The following is a 20,996-nucleotide window of genomic DNA, read 5'->3' as shown; positions in this document are numbered from 1 at the left end:
GATGTTGAGTACAGACGTGTTCATTTTGAGGATGTAGCCTCTGAACCAACTCAATTCAGTAGTGTTGCACCTACTCCTCAAGTGCAAGATACTACTATTGCTCTGGAGAGAGTGGAGTCCAGCAGTCAGGCACTGAGACGCTCTAAGAGAGTATCACGTGCACCCGAGCGGTTTAAGACGGGTATACACTACATTCTGGTCACTGACAGTGGAGAGCCAACCTGCTACAAAGAAGCTATACAAATGGAGGATAGCGTTAAGTGGGAGCAGGCTACGCAATCAGAATACAATTCGATTGTGGCTAATGAGACATGGGATTTGGTTGAATTACCAAAAGGCAAAAATGCTTTACCTTGCAAGTGGATATACAAAAAGAAATATATAGCGGAAGATCCCGAGCCTAGATACAAGGCTCGTCTAGTTGACAAGGGTTTCAAGCAGCAAAAAGGTGTGGATTTTGATGAGATTTTCTCTTCAGTAGTCAAGATGACTACACTTCGCACCATGCTTGGCTTGGTTGCTATCCAGGACATGGAACTTGTCCAAATGGATGTGAACACAGCATTTCTTCATGGGGATCTAGATGAAGATGTCTACATGAAACAACCACAGGGATTCGTATGTGAAAACCAAAAACCAACGAGGACAGAATTGGTTTGTAGACTTAAAAAGGCACTATATGGCCTCAAGCAAGGTTCGAGGCAATGGCATCAAAAATTTGACAAATTCATGCAGTCTCAGGGTTACATAAGAAGTCAAGAGGATCATGCTATCCAGGACATGGAACTTGTCCAAATGGATGTGAACACAGCATTTCTTCATGGGGATCTAGATGAAGATGTCTACATGAAACAACCACAGGGATTCGTATGTGAAAACCAAAAACCAACGAGGAAAGAATTGGTTTGTAGACTTAAAAAGGCACTATATGGCCTCAAGCAAGGTTTGAGGCAATGGCATCAAAAATTTGACAAATTCATGCAGTCTCAGGGTTACATAAGAAGTCAAGAGGATCACTACTTATACACAAAAAGGTTGAACAACGGTTCTTTAATCATCTTGATCTTGTATGTAGATGATATGCTTATCGCAGGCAAATCAATTGATGAAATCAATCAATTGAAAAAGACGCTAAACACTCAGTTTTCCATGAAGGATTTGGTAGATGCCAATCACTTTCTTGGTATGCACATCAAGAGAGACAGGCAACGTGGAATTCTTGAATTATCTCAAGAAAAGTACATTCACAAAGTCTTGCAATGTTTTCGTATGCAGGGGGGGAAGTCATTGAGTACCCCAATGCAAGCATACTCCAAACTTAGCAAGGAAGACTCTCCCAAGACAGTGGCTGAGAAAGAGGAAATGGAAAAAGTACCATATTCTTCAACAGTTTGATGTATGCTATGGTAGCCACAAGACCAGACATTGCACATGCAGTGGGAGTGGTTAGTAGGTACATGGCAAACCCTGGCAAGAAGCATTGGGAAGCAGTGAAGAAAATCCTCAGATATTTGAAAAGTACAGCTAGCAAGTGTTTACGCTTCGGAAATAGTGATGCATCTATTGTAGGTTACACGGATGCGGATTATACGGGTTGCGTGGATCGTAGAAGATCCACATCTAGCTATGTGTTCATGTTTTCTGGATAACCAATCTCTTTGAGATCATGTCTCCAAGATTGCACGTCTTCATCTACCACTGAGGCAGAATATGTTGTTGCGTCTGACGCCAGCAAGGAAGCCATATGGTTGGCTCGTCTAGTGGGAGATTTGGGCATTCACGAGGTTCCTGTACTACATTGTGATAGTCAGAGTGCCATTGCTTTGGCAAAGAATCCAGTGTTTCACTCAAAGTCAAAACACATAGAGGTCAGATACCATGTCATACAAGATGCATTGGCTGGCAAGCGTATCAAGCTTGTCAAGGTTCACACTGACGACAACCCCGCAGATGCTCTCACAAAGAGCCTAGCCTCGGAGCGATTTACACATTGTATAGAACTTATGGGTGTGGGATGAAGCCTCGGCAATGCTTCATCAATTTTGTATAGACTAACTATACTAATGCCACTATTGGCCACCATGACCTTCAAGTGGGAGGTTGTTGGGGTGTAGGCCAGGTGGCCGTGGGAAACCACCCTTGTACACTTTATTTCACCTAATCAATATAGGGAGAAAAAGAGGTAGAGTTGACTCTTCTCTCTTCTTCTCCACTAACCGAAATAGAGAGACTGTCTATGTATCATCCCTGTCCCCCTTCTTCTTCCTCTCTTGCACACTCCGTACACGCGCACTATAGCCACTAGACAAGCCATGTCTCGAGAATTGAAATCTTCGTCTTGTCTAAATGTCCTTTTCTCAACCACATACGTAGATTGTCCAATTTTGTTTCGGCAGCCTCTTCAGAAGGTGCAATCCTCCATGCTCTACACCTTTGTTTAAACTCTTCTTGACTGTGGGGAAGGATACATTTTCTTACATGTTGCTGCATACTCTGTTCCCAATGAAATGAGCATGATCTTTCCTGTCCAAACATAACATTATTAGGGCCTCCATTAAAAACTGTCCTCACAGCTCGCCAATTTACTTGAGCTTCATCAGCCATAAATCCTTTGAATTCAGCCTTTTTTTAACCCTCCTTTTGCATCACTCGATTCAGTAGCATCCAAAAAAGAGTTTGAGCTTCAGTATCTTCCACTTTAAAATCTCCAATAGCTATGGTTTGCATTTCTTGAACATAAGGGTTATATACATGGCATGCCATAGTTGTCCATTCTTGCATTCTTTTAACAAAATCAAAGAAAACCCAACAACTTTCCAATTCGCCACCAGGACGCATTCTATTAACCAAATCAACACCATTGCCAGGTCCTTGGGTTGACATTTTAAAAATGTGACATCTATCAAAGCCAGAGAACTCTAGTTGACCAGGAAAGGCCATGCTTTGAAAAAAGTCAAAAAGCAAGCGCTTCTTCAAACTAAAAATGGAATCATAGCCAGTAGTGGGTTGGCCGACCTCCTCTTGTGCTTCTTTCCTCCACCGTGACAATCTTCGTTTGTCATGTGTAGGTGCAAGTTTAGCAAGGACCTCACCTAAGTCCTTGTCAGAAAGCATTGTCTTAGCAGAGTGGTCTTTAAAAAGTGCTAATTGCAGTACTATTTCCTTTGCCAATTTTTGTTGGAGAGACCTTGGCCTACCCACAAAATCTTTAGATATCATGTCCTTCACTTTGACTTTAACATCCACCATTGCTTGTTTTGCAACACCCTCAGCAACTGGGTGTAAGTGACAACCCATGTGAATAATCCCTCTCATTATTCTGTTACCAGGGATCTCTGAGGGCAAGCAAAGAATGAGCTTACAAGGGCATTCAGAGATGCAAGTTGGGGGAAGATTACAATAAAAGAATTTTAGGCTTCCAAAGCTTCCTGTCGTGGATCTTGAGGGACAGACTTTTGACAAACGCCCTGTCCAAAACTTTTTGTTCATTTCTTTTGATCTTTGTACTCCTGAACATATATTGTTTAGGCACATCAAGTGTCCACCACATTTTTTGAATCTGACAATCCCATCAAATCCAACGATATTGCTTGTTACTGCATTTGTCCAAACATGTCCATCAAATCTGTCATTTGCTCCTGTTGTCCTGTTGGTAGGGTCTGCATATGGAAGCTCAAACATGATGTTTCCATCATATCTTTGTGGTAGCTCATCAATCTTTCTTATCTCGCGAACGAGCTCAAAGTTTGCTCTTAAAGAGTTCTTTTGTGGCAAATTTCTAAGCATCTCAACTATGCTATGTGCAGTGGAAGTTTCCAAGCTAGCAATCTCTGTTGCTTTTGGCTCACCTTTCTCCTCCACTGCCTGTTGTATTGAACACTCTTCCTCAATTTCTATAACAAGAGCTTGTCTTGATAGTTGTCTGCCATGCAAAACAAATGTCCTTCCAAATTGAATATCCAATTGAAACACAGTATTCTCTCCTTTGTGAATATTTGGCACCTCAAAAGAAAGACCTTCATTCTGCTAACCAAATAATTGATGCAAACTTATTATATGCTCTACTAATCTAAAAGGTGCACTTAACTCATGGGGTGAGATCTCCACAACACTGTTTTGAGTTGAAAGCTCTATCTGTTTAGTGCTGCTCTCATCTCGTATAATTGCAGTATATTTGCAGAAAGTAGAAGGCAAAAGGCGAAAGTGGCAAAAGATAGTGTTAAACAGAGAACAAGATTCGTATATATGATGGTATGAGAGTGAACAATAAAGCACAAGATATTCTGTTTTAAAGTGATGATTGGCGGTATTCAATGCGGAGTATCTTACTTTAGATATGACTCAAGCATTGTTATCATTTTTATTATATATCTTGTATTATCATTTTTATAGTTTTCATATATTCAATAAATTAAAAAATAGATTTAAAATGTCCTACACACCGTGGTCTTTGATTGTGTGGACAGCTTGAAAACGTAGCTCTGTGTGCGATCCCTACAGCACACAATGAAACGGCGCAATCAGCAGAAACGTGAACATGTACTCCTCTCTCTCTCTCTGTTGTTTTTGCTACCAAGTCGTGGAGGGGTTTCGGCAGCGAAACTCCTCTGTATCTTAGCAAATTGGTTTCGGGTGCACACAGTAGCATGCTGTGCAGCTCGACTTGACCCTCGAGGGCACACAATCCCTATCCTTGACACAGTCGGGTGCAGCCCCTATCATTGACCCTCGCACACAGTAGCTTGACTTGACCCTCACACACAGTAGCAGGTTGCTCTTAGTCCAGACGGCCCTGCTAAAGGGGCCCCCACCCACTGAGAAAAACGTGTGACCAGGTAGTTTCGGCGGCGAAACACTTACTGTGCAGGTTCCCTTTGCTTTCCAGAGGTTAATCAACCTTTGCTAATTTTGCCGTGCGAAAGGATACAAGCCTGTTGATATCCGCCAAGGACACGTGATGTGTTGCAAATCTGTTGCAAAAACGCGTGATCTCATGCAAAAACGCGTGATCTATTGCAAAATCTGCTGCAGTAAGTGTGTAGGTGCCCCTTGCTCATTTCAAGAGAGAATGAATTGCCTGCGCAGGTGCTGAGAGCTATTGTGAGCAGGTATTGATGCCATGGCAATTGAGAGATTTATATTAATTCAATGATGTGACTTTTGGAAAGGATTTTCCACTGCTCTAATGAATCCATACTGCTTGGTATACTAGCCTGCTACTTCTGTATGTCAGTGATCATTCAACAAAAGAAATTAGTGAAGAACCTCCGGACACTGGGAAAACAAAAGAGCAGATCCTCCCAAGACTACCAACTTCAGTCTTGTACAAGTCATGTAGAGTATTTATTTGAACTTAAAAGTTACTCCCCTCTAGATCCTCATAGGATGACTCAACAGGATTACCCTTGTTGCTTCATCTCTCTAATTCATAGATTCTAAACAGAGCCCAAAACAGAGAGCCTATTCCTTGCCATTTTCCTTGCTTGTAATCACCCAAATTATCCAAATTGTAGTATCAAACATGTGCCTTCTTCCCAATCATCTGTCAAGATGTGTTTTAGAACATGTCTAAGCATGATCTACAGGTGGGCGAAGATCTTTTGCCAAATAGAACATGTGCCTTCTTCCCAATCATCCGTCAAGATGTGTTTTAGAACATGTCTAAGCATGATCTACAGGCTTGCAAAGCTCAGTTCAACAAATCTAAATTTTACCTCTTGAAATCTCTAGAAATTATGCACAAACCAGGTAGTTTCGGTGGCGAAACACTTAACTTTTAACCTCCAACACCATGAAAGAGTGGATGATGCCATGGCAATGACTGAGCAGGTGGCTTGGGGCTCTTGGAAAGATTGGGTTTCGCCGGTGAAATACCTGTGAAGACGTAGATTCTTGACCAACATGGGACTTGCTAGCTGTGTATTGGCTTTCCACACCTTTGACCTTCAACTGTGTTATGAGCTGCCTTTCCCCATCGAAATGCATACATATCTCAGTCGAAATGCATACATATCTCAGTAAAATTCCAACATATCTCAGTCGAAAGGCATACATAGCATACATATCTCAGTCAAAAGGCATACATATCTCAGTCAAGCCATAAGATGAGGAAAGTTCTTTTCAACACTGCTCCATGCCAGGGGTTTCGCCGGCGAAACCATGCCTGGGTATTCGTCATTGGAAGGTCGCATGGGGGGGGGGGGGGAGCATATGCGGGGCATCATCACAAGAGTTGGGGCATAACTCATCTATGGTGTTGGATCATAACTCCTCTTTGGTGTTACACTCCGTATTTCTTGCGAGTTCTCGAAGTCATTACTTCATCTCTAACTCCACCATAACATCAACAAATAAACACCATTCTGTGATATTGTACAGTTGTAAACAAAAATTATTTGACAGGGATTGGTGGCCGGGAGCCAGAGATGGTGTAGGCTAAATGCGATGCCAATTGAAGTACAATCAAACAGTAGCCATCGGTTAAGGGAGATACCGACTATTCGTCCTTCACATATCTTACTGTGGATGTGTTAATGGCGGAGGTTAAATTTTCTGGTTGGAATTCTTTTCCCATTTGCTTTGGCCATGAAGCCCATTGTCTATAAATTGCCTCTAACATGCCATTGCACTTAAAATGTCAGAAACTATCTGGAGTATTTCAAACCAATAGTATTTTAAGTGTTTGTGTAAGTGCCGAGGCTCTTCCCCCATTTTTGGAAGAGGCTACTGTTTGATTGTACTTCAATTGGCATCTCTTGCCAATACGTTGATTGTAGGAGGTACCCAGTATGGATTGGTGATTGGTTGAGATGTGTATGATGCATATACATAGGAATGGGGCTGGTTTTAAGCATAGAAGGCCAATGCTAAGACCTCCGCAAACACACACACACACACACACACACACACACACACACACACACACACACACACACACAATGCATGTGATGTCGGATTTTGACTGAAATGCATGTTCTTAAGTTTTGAATTTTAAATTTGGCCCATAAATGAGCATCTTGTTTTGAAGAAATTTTAAATGTATGTAAGTTTAATATTTTTGTTGATATGCTTATTTGTTCTTTATTTGTGCTTTGGAAAGAAGACAAACGGTTCACCCAAAGTTATATGCAAGAAGAGGAAATATGTTGCTAGCAGCGAGGATAGCGAAAAATTAGTTGATAAATCTGAAAATGCTCAAGCTAATCAACAAGTAGAAGACATTCATGATGATCAAGGAGATAAAGAGGCCACTAATGATGATAAGGATGTAGATGGGGGTATGAAGGACAATGAGAAGGGGACAGATGACAAGGAGGTTGAGGAGGTCATCCCACAAGCTATTATCAGGCCTCAAGGCTCCGAGTTTATAGACAGTTTAACCCTCAATAAAGGATGTATACCCCCTATGATTCCTCTTTGTAGGTGTTTGATAAATGAGAGAGTACGAGAGCTTAGAAGGGACCTTTCTCTACTTAAGAAGGTTTTTGAAGAAGAAGGGTACCTTAAGATGAAAGGTATGTTCATCTTATCCATAAATCTTCCTGATGGTTCAAGTAGAGATGTTAATGAGGACATTACAAAAACTTGGTACAAGTATTGGCATATGGTTAACAAAGAGTTTGAGGATGAGCTTGAAAACAACGATCAATGGTCCATGTTGAAGGGAAAGATGTTCTTTGTCTGGGAAGGGAATCATCGAGCGGCCTCTTGGATGGAGAGCATAAGCGAGGTCTCACGTAATGACAAGAAGAAACATGTGAGGGTTTTGGCACAATTTATTGTTCCTACCCAACAAGAGGAGTTGAGATTAATTGTTGCTCTTCAAAGATTGAACATGTAAGTCTTATTTTCATTTGTACATTAAATTTTTCTTTTTCTTTGTTTTAATGATACGTCTTGAGGTAAATTTTTTATGGTTTATTGTTGATGTAGAATGAATGAAGAAGCAATCATTAAGACCAACCTCAAAGACTACTTGTATCATACAAGTACCATTTGTTCTTTAGATGGGTCTCAAATCACTGAAAATTTTACTGAGGCTGAACGAGTGTCAATGGAGAAAGCAAGGGCTCAAGAAGCACAATCAGGAAAGAGGGTTTGGTATCATCTTACTCAATCTATCCTTGGTCCCATGGTTTATGGGGTATGTACTTAAATTTGTTAAGATTTGGTAAGATTCTAATAATCTTTTTGGTTCTTGATACATTTTATTGAAATGGTGTATGCAGAATAAATGGAAGTCTGATTTACAGGTAGCATTAAATAAGATACCTCTTACTTTGTCACAAGATGAACGTGTGAGGGCTGAGATTCAAGCAAAGAGGAATGTTGTTAAAGCTTACAATAGACGCATGACTCGGGTGAGTACAACACTCTATTAAAAGTATAATAAAAAGATTTTTTGTTTATTTTGTTTGGTTATTGTAGAATCTATCCGTGGTGAATCCTGCTAATGGAGAAGAATGGTTTCTAATTTTATGGAGTCTTCCTTTTGAGGATGAAAAATTCAAGATTACAATAGAGAAACTCTACTCTATATCTTGTGCTACATGTTCTCAAGAGCTAAAGATAAAAATGCTAAAGCTTTTGGGAGCAGATGAGAACTTTCGCCAAAGTTTTGGAATGCCTTTGGGACATCATTTCTATATCCCTTGGTTGGCCAAGGAAGTATGGATGGATCAAGTCTTGGAGGATGCAAGAAGGCTTTTACAACAGGTTATAGATTCCACACATAAAGTTCACAAGGTGGTTTTGCCTCTAGATGTTCACTTGGAGTCATATTTTGAAGACATTGTTAGTAGATATAGAGGAGTACTTTTTTTACGAATTTCAAAAGGAGATGAATGTGGCTACTCCACCATCAAAGCATGTGGACTTTGAAAAATTATTCCCGTCAATTGGTCTATAGGTAATTCCTATGTTATGCATTTTGCTAAGTGACTATTGTTGTATTATATAAGTTCGTTTTATTTATGTAATCATATTGTTGTAGGTTCTTGATGTATCTCATAAGAAGTAAGAAGATCACTTGCATGCCTGACATATGTAAAGCATGGACAATTATGTGTCCTCCTACATATAGTATGTACACCTCCACTATCTTCAGAGAGAACAATGATTCTGGTGGAGCCTTTCTTCTCACGGATTGGGAGCGTAAGCACTGCCCTTGGTGGATTGATATGAAGAAAGGTGAGTGTCTAGAAGAGGAGAAGGAGAATTATCTTCGTCATTTGAAGCCTGGTGAATGTAAGTCCGACTCAGGGTCATCAAGAGAGATGACTGTTGAGCAAAGGAAGAAGATGGAGGAAGAGTTGAAAGCTCTCAAAGAAAAAGAAGATCAAGAAAGACAAGAGCAAGGCAAGAATCGTGGAGGCCGTCCACCATCAAGCAAGGGTGGAATGTCAATCAAGGGTAAGTAAGTTAAATTGTTGGTGGGAACAATATGTTCTTGCTATTTTTTCTTTTGTTATGTCTTATGCTAATCATTATGGCATGGATTGATTTGAAGAAAAATGTGTTATTTTTTTGGCTATTGTTAGATACAAGAAACTTAGGAAGTTCTCATACCCAAAAGAATGTTGGAAAGGGAGCTTTGATTCATGCACCATTGGCTAGTTTCCATTCCATTCAAAACAAAGGAGACATTAAACAGTCAAAGGTTTGGATTTATGATTACATTGAGCTTGGCAAGGAGTTCACTGCAAGAAACTTCAAGGATGGTTTTGTGGTGATGCGAGAGTTTTTTGTTGGCTTGGGTGAACGTGAGAAGATAAGAAATGGAAAACCTAGTGCATGGAGTGTTGATCTTACTGTTATTGATCTTCCTACTGGTAAGAGAGTTTTCAATGCTATCTTGTATACACCATGCATATACTTAGCTCAAATTCTTAACACTCAAATACAATAATTTTGCTTGTAGATGGGCTTGTTCAAGGTTTTGATGGCATTCCTGCATGGAATGAGCTAACAGATGACCATGTCAAGTTTTCATTGGTGGTTAAATCTACAGTGATGGATGACATGGGTTGGGTGCTTGTTCTTTGTCCTAGCACTGCTCTTAGTCTTGTGGAGCGCTTGGCCACACGCACAGGCCTAGAGCTGAGTTTTAGGTGGATCATGGAGAGCTCTGAGCCATTTTCATCACGAACAAAGAATGGGCATACACAAAAGGTAATAAAACATCCTTCAAAAAACATGAACAATTCTTTAAAAGAAATTTGATACATGCAAAATTGACTTTTTTATGTGTTGTTTCCATGGCTATGATAGATGAATGTATTCTATGCTTTGGCATTTCACAAGGCAAGAAGTAATCCTTCATTTGATCATGAGAGTGCTCAAAAGGTTTGTGTGTCGTTGTTTATTATTCAATGTGATTTTTTTTGCACTAAAATTCTTAAATGTTCATACATAGATGCCTCATCTTCTTGTATGGTAGGTGGGGAGAGTCTTGCAACAAGATCTCTCAATGGAGATTATCAGTCACTACTTTCCATCGTCTGCTCGCACAACACGTAATGGCAAGAGTGGTGGGTGGAGAGGCATGTTAGAGAGGAGTGTTGCCCATATGCTATTGTTTTTAGAGGCCTTGTGCCCTAAAATAGGGACATGTTTGGAGCTTGGTGGTGGTACAGGGCCTTTATTAAAGGTGGCTATGCACACTTCTCGTGGTTGCTTGGTCGTGGAAAGTGATCTAGAGATATGTGAGGGATACTTGTCTCCTTTGGTACAGGGGTACTATGGTGCTCCGCAGGTTTCCGAGCTTGGAGATAGTGATGATAGCATGGATGATGTGGGGAATGATTTGGTTGTTAATGATGTGCCTTCAGAAGTGAGTTTGCTTTATTCATTATTTTATAGCACCTAATTTTTATTTTTTATGACATTATTATCTCATTGTGATTGATAGTGAGCTACCTTGCTATGCAGAGGTAATGGCAAGGCACATGGCGACCACCTATTCATATGACCAATCACTCGTGCGCGAGACGCGAAGGCGAAGATGTATCTTCATTGATGACCACGCAGATTTGGAGTAGTCTTCTTTAGAGTGGACCTTATTTTTTTTGCATGATCACTTAGCTTCTTTTTGGGTGTGCAAAAACTTGATTCTAGCCATGCAACTACTATTGTCTTTTAGTTTTATTGACTTCTAAACTTTGAGAAATATGTATTTGGGCAAAACATTGCCTAGACTTTTGGACTACATTAAGCTTGTTTTGTCTATGCAAACACTTGATTATGGGCTTGCAATATGCTATTGTCATTTGGTGTAGAGTGATGTTTTCTTTGAAGCCTCATAAGGATGTTACATATATGGACATAACAATGCCGAGACTAGTGGACAATATCGTTATTGTCAATCTTCTTGTCATTCATTGATGATTGCTCAATATTAAGATGACACTAGCTAATTGTTTATTGTAAAATGTACTTTTTCCTGTCACTCATTATTGAGTGCTGAAAATTGGGATGACATTAGGGTCTACTTCAAATAAATTAGAAGTATTGTCTGTGTGTGCACGGGTGCATATTTCCCCTCAAAAATGCCCCCTTCCATTCTCGGCCTCTTTTTATAATATCACGCTTGACAATCGTGTAAAATTCATTCGTAATGTGTGGGTATAGCATGGGCTTCGTGAACTCATGGGCTTGTAACACTAGATGTCAATTTGAAAAGACATATCTAGTTAAATTTTCATGACAGTTGGAAACTTTTTGAAATTGTATGATTGCTTCAAAATCCTCATGTGAGGTCTCTCATAAGGAGAGAATGTTTTTGGTAAAATAGTCTGTTATACAAACAAGAATCTGGCCGATTTTTTAAAGGAAAATACATGAACTTGAAATAGTGCTTAGTTAGGGTTACACACACATATGCAAGGTGGAGTGGTGACCCCTTGATCCTAGTGATTAGTAAGTATATGAACTCATGAAAGTTTTTTCTGACATATACACATGCATATATATTGGATTAGTTGTACATGTGATGTCTATGAGGTTTGCTAAAATTTGTTGATTTCTCATCATTTCACTCTACAATTCCCTCCATGAGTTAGTCAGTCCACTTCTAAAGATGTCTAATTATGCGTATCTAAATAATTATCCACATCAAGGTGGAGCGGTGATCCCTTGATGATTTGATCATTTGAGCATTTGATGCTAGTGATCCTTGCAAGATATAGAACTCTAAATTATGTAGAACTTTAAAAAAAAACATTGTTTAAGCTCATTACAAGTTAAGAAATATGCATGCACACATCCACATATATGTGTGCACACACACACAAACACACTTACACTCACACATAGATATATATTTTCATATAGAAACATACATAAATTGTTCACTTTTATATGTTGCTTGAGTAATTCCCTTGCTCGTGTTGCTCATGAAATTATGCTCGCATGACTGACGTACTCGCTTCACAGCAGTAGCTTCTATCTATGCACAAAAACAAAGGCAAAAAGAATTTTTTGATAAGCATGTACGCTCCAAAAAATTCAAAACAGGCCATTATGTTTTGCTTTACACGTTAAAACATGCAAAGAAACTTAAAAAGCAAGGAATGGGACCCTTTGTGATTAAAGACTTATCACCAAGTGGGACTGTCAAGCTTGCTACATTGGATGGGGAGGAAATGCGTAACTGGATTAGTGGCTTCCGACTAAAAAAAATTCATCTACCACTAACCCCAAATATGCTCCAACAAATCCAGCACGCAAAGAAATGAACGCAAGAAAAACAGAACATTGTTGTAGAAGCTCAAGCAGAGGCCAAGGAAAGGATAGCAAAAAAGAAGCTTCTTCAAAGACAATAACAACATGGACCACCTCTAAAGATAGATGCAATTCGAGTCACAGATTTGACAACAAGACCATATAGGAGCCTGAAATTGATGTCAAAATTGGACACAATCAAGTGAAGGCAACATCGATACTTGATCTAGGAGCTCAAGGCAACTTGATCTCCTACAACCTTTATAAGCAACTTCAACTTGACAACCAATTATGGGAGACCAAAAACGAGCTCCAAAGTTATTCAGAACATTTAATTAAGGTTCTGGGATGGACAATGCTCATTGTACAGGTCACCAACATGTCTATCCGCATAAATTTTATGTGGTAGAAGATACGTTCACACAACATGCCTTATTGCTAGGGCAACCTTGGCAGCGAAGATATAATGTACAACTTGACTAGAGTCAAAACACTGTGAGTATACAATCTGATTCAAAAAAACAGCAAGTTCCTTTCGCTACAAGGGAGGAACACAAACAATCAGTACTGCAACTGGCGGACAAAGAAAAGTAGCCCTTACAAGCACCCATTGACCCACAATAAATTCCAAAGAGAAATTCAAGGCAGGAAGAGCAAGTCCATAAGGCAAAGACTCTAGTATACAATGGGAGCATGATATATCATAATCCAAAGCACAGAAGTCACCAAAGCACACCCCAACAAAAACAACATGGTATGTACTATCAAGCAGATTAGGGTCAGGAAGGATCAATTGACCAAGAAGGAGCAACCAGAAATTGCAGTTAACTCTCCAACGATATCTCATACAAACAGGAAGCCAAAACCAAACCCTTTCCAAAAATAGATATGGGTACCAAAGAAGCTACTTAGAGCTCAAACCTCCATACCAAAATCTGGATTCAAAAGAAACAACTTCAAGAACTGTCAGTACACAATTTCTACATCCACACAAATGGCAAGTTCCAATTGACTCATACCCAAGGTTTAGATGTGGAGACCTAAGAAAAGAATAATCACAGATACCAAAACACTGAGCAGCCTAGCTTCACTAACTCTATTGCCCATCAAAGAAAGAGCAAGAATACTGGAGAGCTTATTGTTCAAACGACTTCCCCACAAGCATACTTCCATACAAAGCTTCAACATTGACTTCCAAATAACATTAGGCTCATACCTTCCTCTTGCACAACATTAATTTTTCCATGCATGGCTTGAGTATGCATATAGGGCCACATTACATGACCAGCATTAGCACTTTTTAAGGCCCCATACACAACACATGCCCGAGGGCGCAACACTATCATCCAGAAGGACTTCGACGACTAGGAAGGGGGGAGGAACCGACACGCTACAAGTGTAAAAAAAAGGGATTGTTTTCCTTTTTATGGATTTTTTATGTTTGATTGCGAGTATTTTGGTAAAATCGAGTAGATATGTCCTCAAATATTCTGTGATAACATATGACAGAGGACAAACATCAAGATGAGCCTCTATGTGCGTGCGTGTGTATATATCTTTAAAATGCAGTTTTCATGCAAAAAAGTGAGAAAATGGAGCACTCCGGCCAAAAATACTACGAATAGATATATAGAGTGGTTTGTTATGCTATTACCTAATTATTTTGATCTTTTCAGTAATTTTTGGGTCAAGTTAGATATTTTCCTTTATTTTTGATTATTTTTCAGCCAAAAACAAAGAAAAATAGAAAAAGCAGGTGAAATGACAACATGGGGACAAAAGAAAAATACAGGAGTGATTAATAAGTATTTGACATCTTATGGTGAAGACGGGGTGCAAACATGTGAAAAGTTGCGAAAAGCCAAATTGGCTGATCTTTGGCCTGATTGACAAATCTTTCAAAAATAGAGCAACCGGAGTCCAAATGAAAATTTTTTTGAGCCTAAAGTCCATTTCACAACATGATATGAGCACATGTCAAATTTGGTAAAAAGTGGTCCATGAACACCGATATAAGTTCTTTTGGGTCCACTTAATAGCTCATTTTCACTATTCACAAGTGAGAGAGAACTTGAGAGACCTAGAGCGATCGGATCTTCTACGACTCCGTATGACGCACACGACACACCGATTGGTGCCAGATATGAGAGGATCTATGGAGTCCAATAAATCACCAGCAAAGAAGAAGAGGATGTCCATAAAAGACATTATGCGGCTACACTGCCAGAGGAGACAGTCAAGCCAGCTAAGGCCTGGGTAGACGAGGCCACATTAGAAAAGGAAGGAGTTGCGGTATATCAGGGCACTTTTAAAGACCCACAAGACAACACAGTGGATAACCTAATGAATCCACGGGAGATTGTAGATGGCTGAGACAGTTTTATTATGTGGAAACGGCTCTTGTGAGACGGGCTACGGTAATTACCATGGTAAACCCAAGGCATATAAATAGGGCCCATTACATTGTAATCGGGTTGGCATTTGTTGGCAGTTGTTATCGGCAGTTACGGGGTCATTTGTTGGTTGTACTCTGTTCATCTTTTGGTTCATAAGCCACATCATCTTCATTGTAATCTTTCATCTGTAATTCCACTTACAGTAGTACAGTATATTCCAGTTATGCCTACTTTGTAGTCTGAATCTGAATCTGACTCTGAATCTGAATCTGAATCTGAATATCATTCTCAGTACTTAGTCTGGTTCTTATTCCAGTAGGTGTATTCCAGTTCAGTTTATGTTCCTTTGTCCAGTCTACTATCTGAACTAATACATCACTAGTAGCTGTAAGCTTCTAACACTGGAATTAGCTATCTCAAGAGATCAGCTCCAATTCCATTTTGGCGATCACGGTGGCTAGAGCTGAAGCTCGTTGACTGAAACACTCTTCTCCCAGATGGAAGTTCTCAGCTACAGCAATGGCACCCAAAACCAGTCTTGGCCGAAAACCAACCATTCATGTTGATCCTATTCACGAGGAGTCGGGAAGAGAATCTGACCCTAAGCATGAGAGGGTGACTGACACTAAGGCCCATGAGGAGCACAGTCAGGCTGATGAGACGTAGGACTCATAGCATTCCAATCACTCTAGACGCAGACGGGCAGAAAGGAAAGCACGTAAGGCCAAAGGTTCTCGATCCCGGCAGAGGGATGAGGGTACCAAAGGTAGTAAAGGCAGTCACCACACTTCCAGTAGACAGGCTAGAGAGGACACTGACACAGAGACAGAAACATATATTGATTGGGAAGCAGATACTGACAATTGTAAGAAGACTCCAAAGCGCCGTTCAGACTCTAAGAAGAGAAGCGGCAAGACCAGTGGTAATCAGAATGATTACACATCTTCACTGAAAATATCTTTTCCAGTATTCAAAGGGGGCAAGAAGGATGATCCGGATGTTCACATCCAGGCTTTTGAGAAGTATGAAGATTTGAAGAATATTGATGAGGATGACTGGGGTGAATACTTTCCACATACATTGACTCGATGCAGCGAGAAAGTGGTACTACCATTACCTCGCTTGTCAGCTTAGATCCTATAATAAACTACTTAAAGCCTTCAGACTGGAATATTCCGACAACAGAGGTGATGAAGATATTCTTTGTGAACTGGATAGGATCAAGAAGAGGAATCTGTCAGTCCGAAGTTATGTGGAGAAAATCAAGGGGTTGACAAGGTAGTTGCTGGAACTGCCGTCAGAAAAGCGACTACGTGCATGGTTCCTGAATGGCTTTCTAGCAAGAAGCTTAGAGAGCAGGAAGTACCAGCACCAACGAATAAATTCAATGATCTGGTACAGTGAGCACTAAAGCTGGAACAACAGGCTAAGAAGGAAAAGATCCATAAGAAGAGAAGATCCAGTAGCAGTAGTTCTTCTACTAAGAACTCAGATTCCAAAGAAGTTTCCAGCAGTTCTGAGAGTAGCTCCAATGAGAGGTCCAAGGATAAGTCCAAAAAGGGGTCTTGGACTTAGAAGATCGAAGAGATGGCTAGGCAGATTGCTGAGATTAGCCAGACCAGACAACCAATGAGGAAAATGGAGACTTGGTGTTCAAAATGCAAATCCAACAACCATGTTTCTAATGAGTACCCGCAGTGTACTTATTGTAAAGCCTTTGGCCATTTATGGAATAATTGTGGTATTAGGATTCATCATTTCAAGAAGAGAAAAGACTTGTCATTAGTAGCATATACTGAACCAGTAAGAGTGGAAACCGCCACAGCTTCTCAGGAGGAGAAACCAGGTACCAGTGGTACTGGTCCAGGGCGCGGCAGATACCAAGCGGGTACTAGCCGAGGCCGAGGGCGTGGTAACTTCCAAAGCCGGAGTTTGAATTGCTATACTTGTGGAAAGTATGGGCATTTCGCGTCTCAATGTCCAGACACACCTGCACCTGCTGCTGCTACTGAGGCAAAGACACCAGAGCCAGTTCTAGTACGGGCAGTAACACGGACGTAATTGAAGAAATTCCAAAGATTCCAGAAAAACCAGTCACTACTGAAAGCAGCAAATGGGCTCAACAGACAGAGGTATGGAAGGCCAAGGGTAAATAGAAGGTGGTTGATGAATGGCAGGAGCAGAGAGAACTAGCGGCAAAAATCACAGAGGATTTAGCCAAGAAGCTGCCAGAGCAGCCAAAAAGTTCTGAAGCATGAGTCATTCAGAGATACCAGCCCAATCTACTGAGAAATATCAGCCAAATCCTAACATACCTGAGACCATGCTGGCTGCGGTACAAGGGATGCTTGGAGAATTGGGAGTTGATAGAAGAACTGGAAGCACTACAAGGGAGAAATGGCATTGTGAAGATACGACCAATTCTTCAAGCTCCGACAACCAGTCTGATCAGGAGAAAGAAGAAATCCATGTTAAGATCTGTGATAGAATTCAGAAACTCACTGTGGAGTTGGAAGATATCAGAAGAACTTTTCCTGAAGTGGTGAAATTCATCAGACAGACAACGAAGAAAAGCTGAAGTGGAGGCCAGAACAGTTGATTTGACGGCTATTCGAGATGATGAAGTATCGCTCATTCAGGTGGATTACAAGGTTTGGAAGCAATGGGAACCACTTTCAAATGTCATCTTGGATGGAGGAGCAGGAGTCAATATAATGGGAGTACATCTCCAGGAGACGATGGGCATCACAAATCTAAAGCCATCACCATTTAAAGTGAGAATGGCAGATCACAGAGTAGTACAAGCTACTGGCATGATTGAAAATATGCAAATACGAGTAGGCATGGAAAAATTTAAAGCTAGCTTCCTAGTTCTTGATGTGCAAGGGGCATATGGGATGCTGCTAGGGCGCCCATGGTTGAGAACTGCTATTCACGACTATGCAAATCAAACCCTAACTATACAAGGGACCAACGGCAAAATTCAGATCCAGACGAACAATACTAGGAGCTGGAGAAAAGAGCTAAGGCCTAAGGAATTATGCCAAAAGTACAAGGCAAAGAAGATTGAACGAATGTTAGCAGCTCTGAACATATTTCCTCTAGCAGAAATTGACTTGAATGTGGTTTTACTGAACAAAGAGCAGGCCAACAAGCAGAAAAAGCAATTCCCAGACCAGTTCACTGAAATCAATATAGGAGAAAGATCAGTTCAGTTAACTGGGAGGCTGGAAGAATCAGTTGAAACTAGCATGGCAGAGGAGCTAGTGTATTCTGGAGAGCACACACATCAGGAAGAGAATGGGGTATAGGAGGGCCTCTTTATTTGCCATGAGATTATGGAGGTGATTAACATTTAGACAAATAGATACATGCCATGTGTGCAAGAATGGTGGGTGTATAAGAGAACTGTAAGAGTGGTCAAAGGATGCACTTTTCCTCCCAAAAAGGGGGAGGAAAATTTTATGATTTTCGGCCTTCCATAACTCCTACATATGATCTCCGATTTGAGCGGAGATTATAGATCTAGAATCTACATGTCGAGCTCTTTCCATAGATATGTTACTTGATATACTTTTGCCCGCTAGATTTTAAGTTTCATTTTGGGGGGGGAAATTTGAATTCAAATAAACTAGCCGTTTTACCTATTTGAATTCAAAAGTTGTCTTTTGATTGCTTTCTTAATACTAAAGGTTTGACTCCCTTAAACTGCCAAATAAAGAGGCCCTCCTAGACTCCATTCTCTTCCTAATGAGTGAATCAGAATGTTGATTCAGAACTTAATGGGCCATCTTGGGATTATGTTGAGTAATCAACCAAGAGAAAAGGAGGTGGGCCTAACTGGTTGCTTCCAGACGACCGAGAAGTTGAAGAATGGAACCTAGGTTCTGAGGATAGTCCTAGGATGATCAAGGTTAATAAGCATCTCAATATTATAATGAAGGAAATGGCAGGCAGGATATTCCAAAACTACAAAGACATATTTTCCTAGGAACACAGAGACCTGAAAGGGGTGGATCCTGAAGTATGCTAGCACAGGTTACCGTTGAAGCCAGATGCTCGGCCAGTAAGACTGCAAAGATACCGAATGAACCACAACTATGCTAAGAAGGTCAAGGAGGAGATTGACAATCTTCTCAAGGCTGGGTTCATCACAGAAGTGGCTAGTAGCGATTGGCTATTTCCTATAGTAGTAGTTTCCAAGAAGAATGGGAAATTGAGACTCTGCGTTGACTATAGGAAACTCAATGCCCAAACTATCAAACATCCATTCCCATTGCCTTTTACTGACATGTTGCTTGATGAGATTGCAGGATACGAAATGTATAGTTTTATGGACGGTTACAGTGGCTATAACCAATTACAAATTGCTCTTGAGGATAGGGCAAAGACCACTTTCATCATAGAGTGGGGAGCTTTCATGTATTTGGTGATGCCCTTTGGCCTATGCAATGCACCAGCTACTTTTTAGCTGTGTATGATGGAAATGTTCAATGAGTTTCTTCATCGGTTTCTCGCCATCTTCATGGATGATTTTACTATATATTCAAATGAGGAACAACACTTACTATTCCTGGAAATGGTTTTCAAACGCTGTCAGGAGAAGCGGATTTGTCTGAATCCATTTAAATCCGTTTTCCTAGTCTGGAAGGGACAGCTACTGGGACATGTAGTATCCCGCAATGGAATAGAAATGGCCAATGACAAAATACAGTGTGTTCAGCAAGCCAAAGCACCCAGAAATGCATCTGAGTTAAGCTCTTTCCTGGGTGATATTAACTTCTACAGAAGGTTTGTGCATAAGTTTTCCTCTCAAGCAGCACCATTATATGAGCTCACAAAGAAGACTAGTAAGTTCAATTGGCCTGCTGAGTGTGAGGAAAGCTTTCAAAACCTGAAAAAGGCTATTATCAGTAAACCAGTCCTCAGGCAACCAAACTGGGATGTTATCTTCCATATACATGTGGACGCTTCGGGACTAGCAATGGGGGCGATATTGGCTCTGCCAGATGGAAGGACTAATTATCCTGTTTATTTTGCCAGTCTCGCAGATTCAGTCAGGATGACAAGGATATACGACCACTAAACGAGAAGCCCTAGGAATGGTTTTTAGTGCTACAAAGTTCAGGCATTACCTGCTAGGCAAACTATTTCATTTCTATGTGGATCATCAGGCTCTTTTGTTCTTGATTAATAAAGTCATTATTCAAGGCAGGCTAATAGGGTGGATGATGTTCCTCATGGAGTTTGAATTTTGGATTTTTCATAAGCCTGGCAAGAATCACTGTGGCATTGATTTTCTATTTAGGAGTACCGAGGGTTATTCAGAAGCATCTTTGAGGGACGAACCAGTGGATGCTGAATTATTTCAGCTGGAAGTAGGAGAATCAGTGGACCCTGAATGGTATGATGTTTATCAGTTTCTTTCTCAGGGTGCTTTCCTAGATGACTGGAAACAAAACCAGAAGAAGGCTTTGGTCATCAAGAGCTTGAAGTTTACCATCATTGGGGGTTCACTCTATTGATTAGGTGTTGATGGTATTCTTCGGCGTTGTGTGCCTATGGAAGGGAGAATGCAAGTCATCTCAAATGCACATAATGGTGAATTTGGTGGACATTTTTCCAATGAGGTTACCTATAAGAATATTCTGTAGGCTAGTTTATGGTGGCAAACATTGATAGCTGATGTTAGAAGTTTTTGTAAAACTTGTGACATATGCCAAAGAATGGGTAGACCTACAACTGCAGACATGACTCCTTTAACGCCAGTACAACCATTGGGTGTTTTCATGAAATGGGGCTTAGATTTTATGGGACCTTTTAAGAAGGTTACCCCCAAGAGGAACAAGTATATAGTGATGGCTACTTGCTATGTCACTA

The 20,996-nt window shown here is 40.5% G+C and overlaps 2 pseudogenes; one reads left to right on the top strand and one right to left on the bottom strand.

The window, feature by feature from the left end:
- Positions 1-2,628: 2,628 nt before the first annotated feature.
- LOC147461243 (uncharacterized) lies at positions 2,629-6,063 on the bottom strand (annotated as a pseudogene).
- A 1,444-nt stretch (positions 6,064-7,507) lies between these two features.
- LOC147461242 (uncharacterized) lies at positions 7,508-10,096 on the top strand (annotated as a pseudogene).
- Positions 10,097-20,996: the final 10,900 nt, after the last annotated feature.

This window comes from Adiantum capillus-veneris, chromosome 3 (assembly GCF_014529385.1).
Source record: "Adiantum capillus-veneris isolate H3 chromosome 3, ASM1452938v2, whole genome shotgun sequence".
Taxonomy (NCBI): Eukaryota; Viridiplantae; Streptophyta; class Polypodiopsida; order Polypodiales; family Pteridaceae; genus Adiantum; species Adiantum capillus-veneris.
Note: the sequence above shows the minus strand (reverse complement) of the source record. Positions and strands in the feature narration are given on the sequence as shown.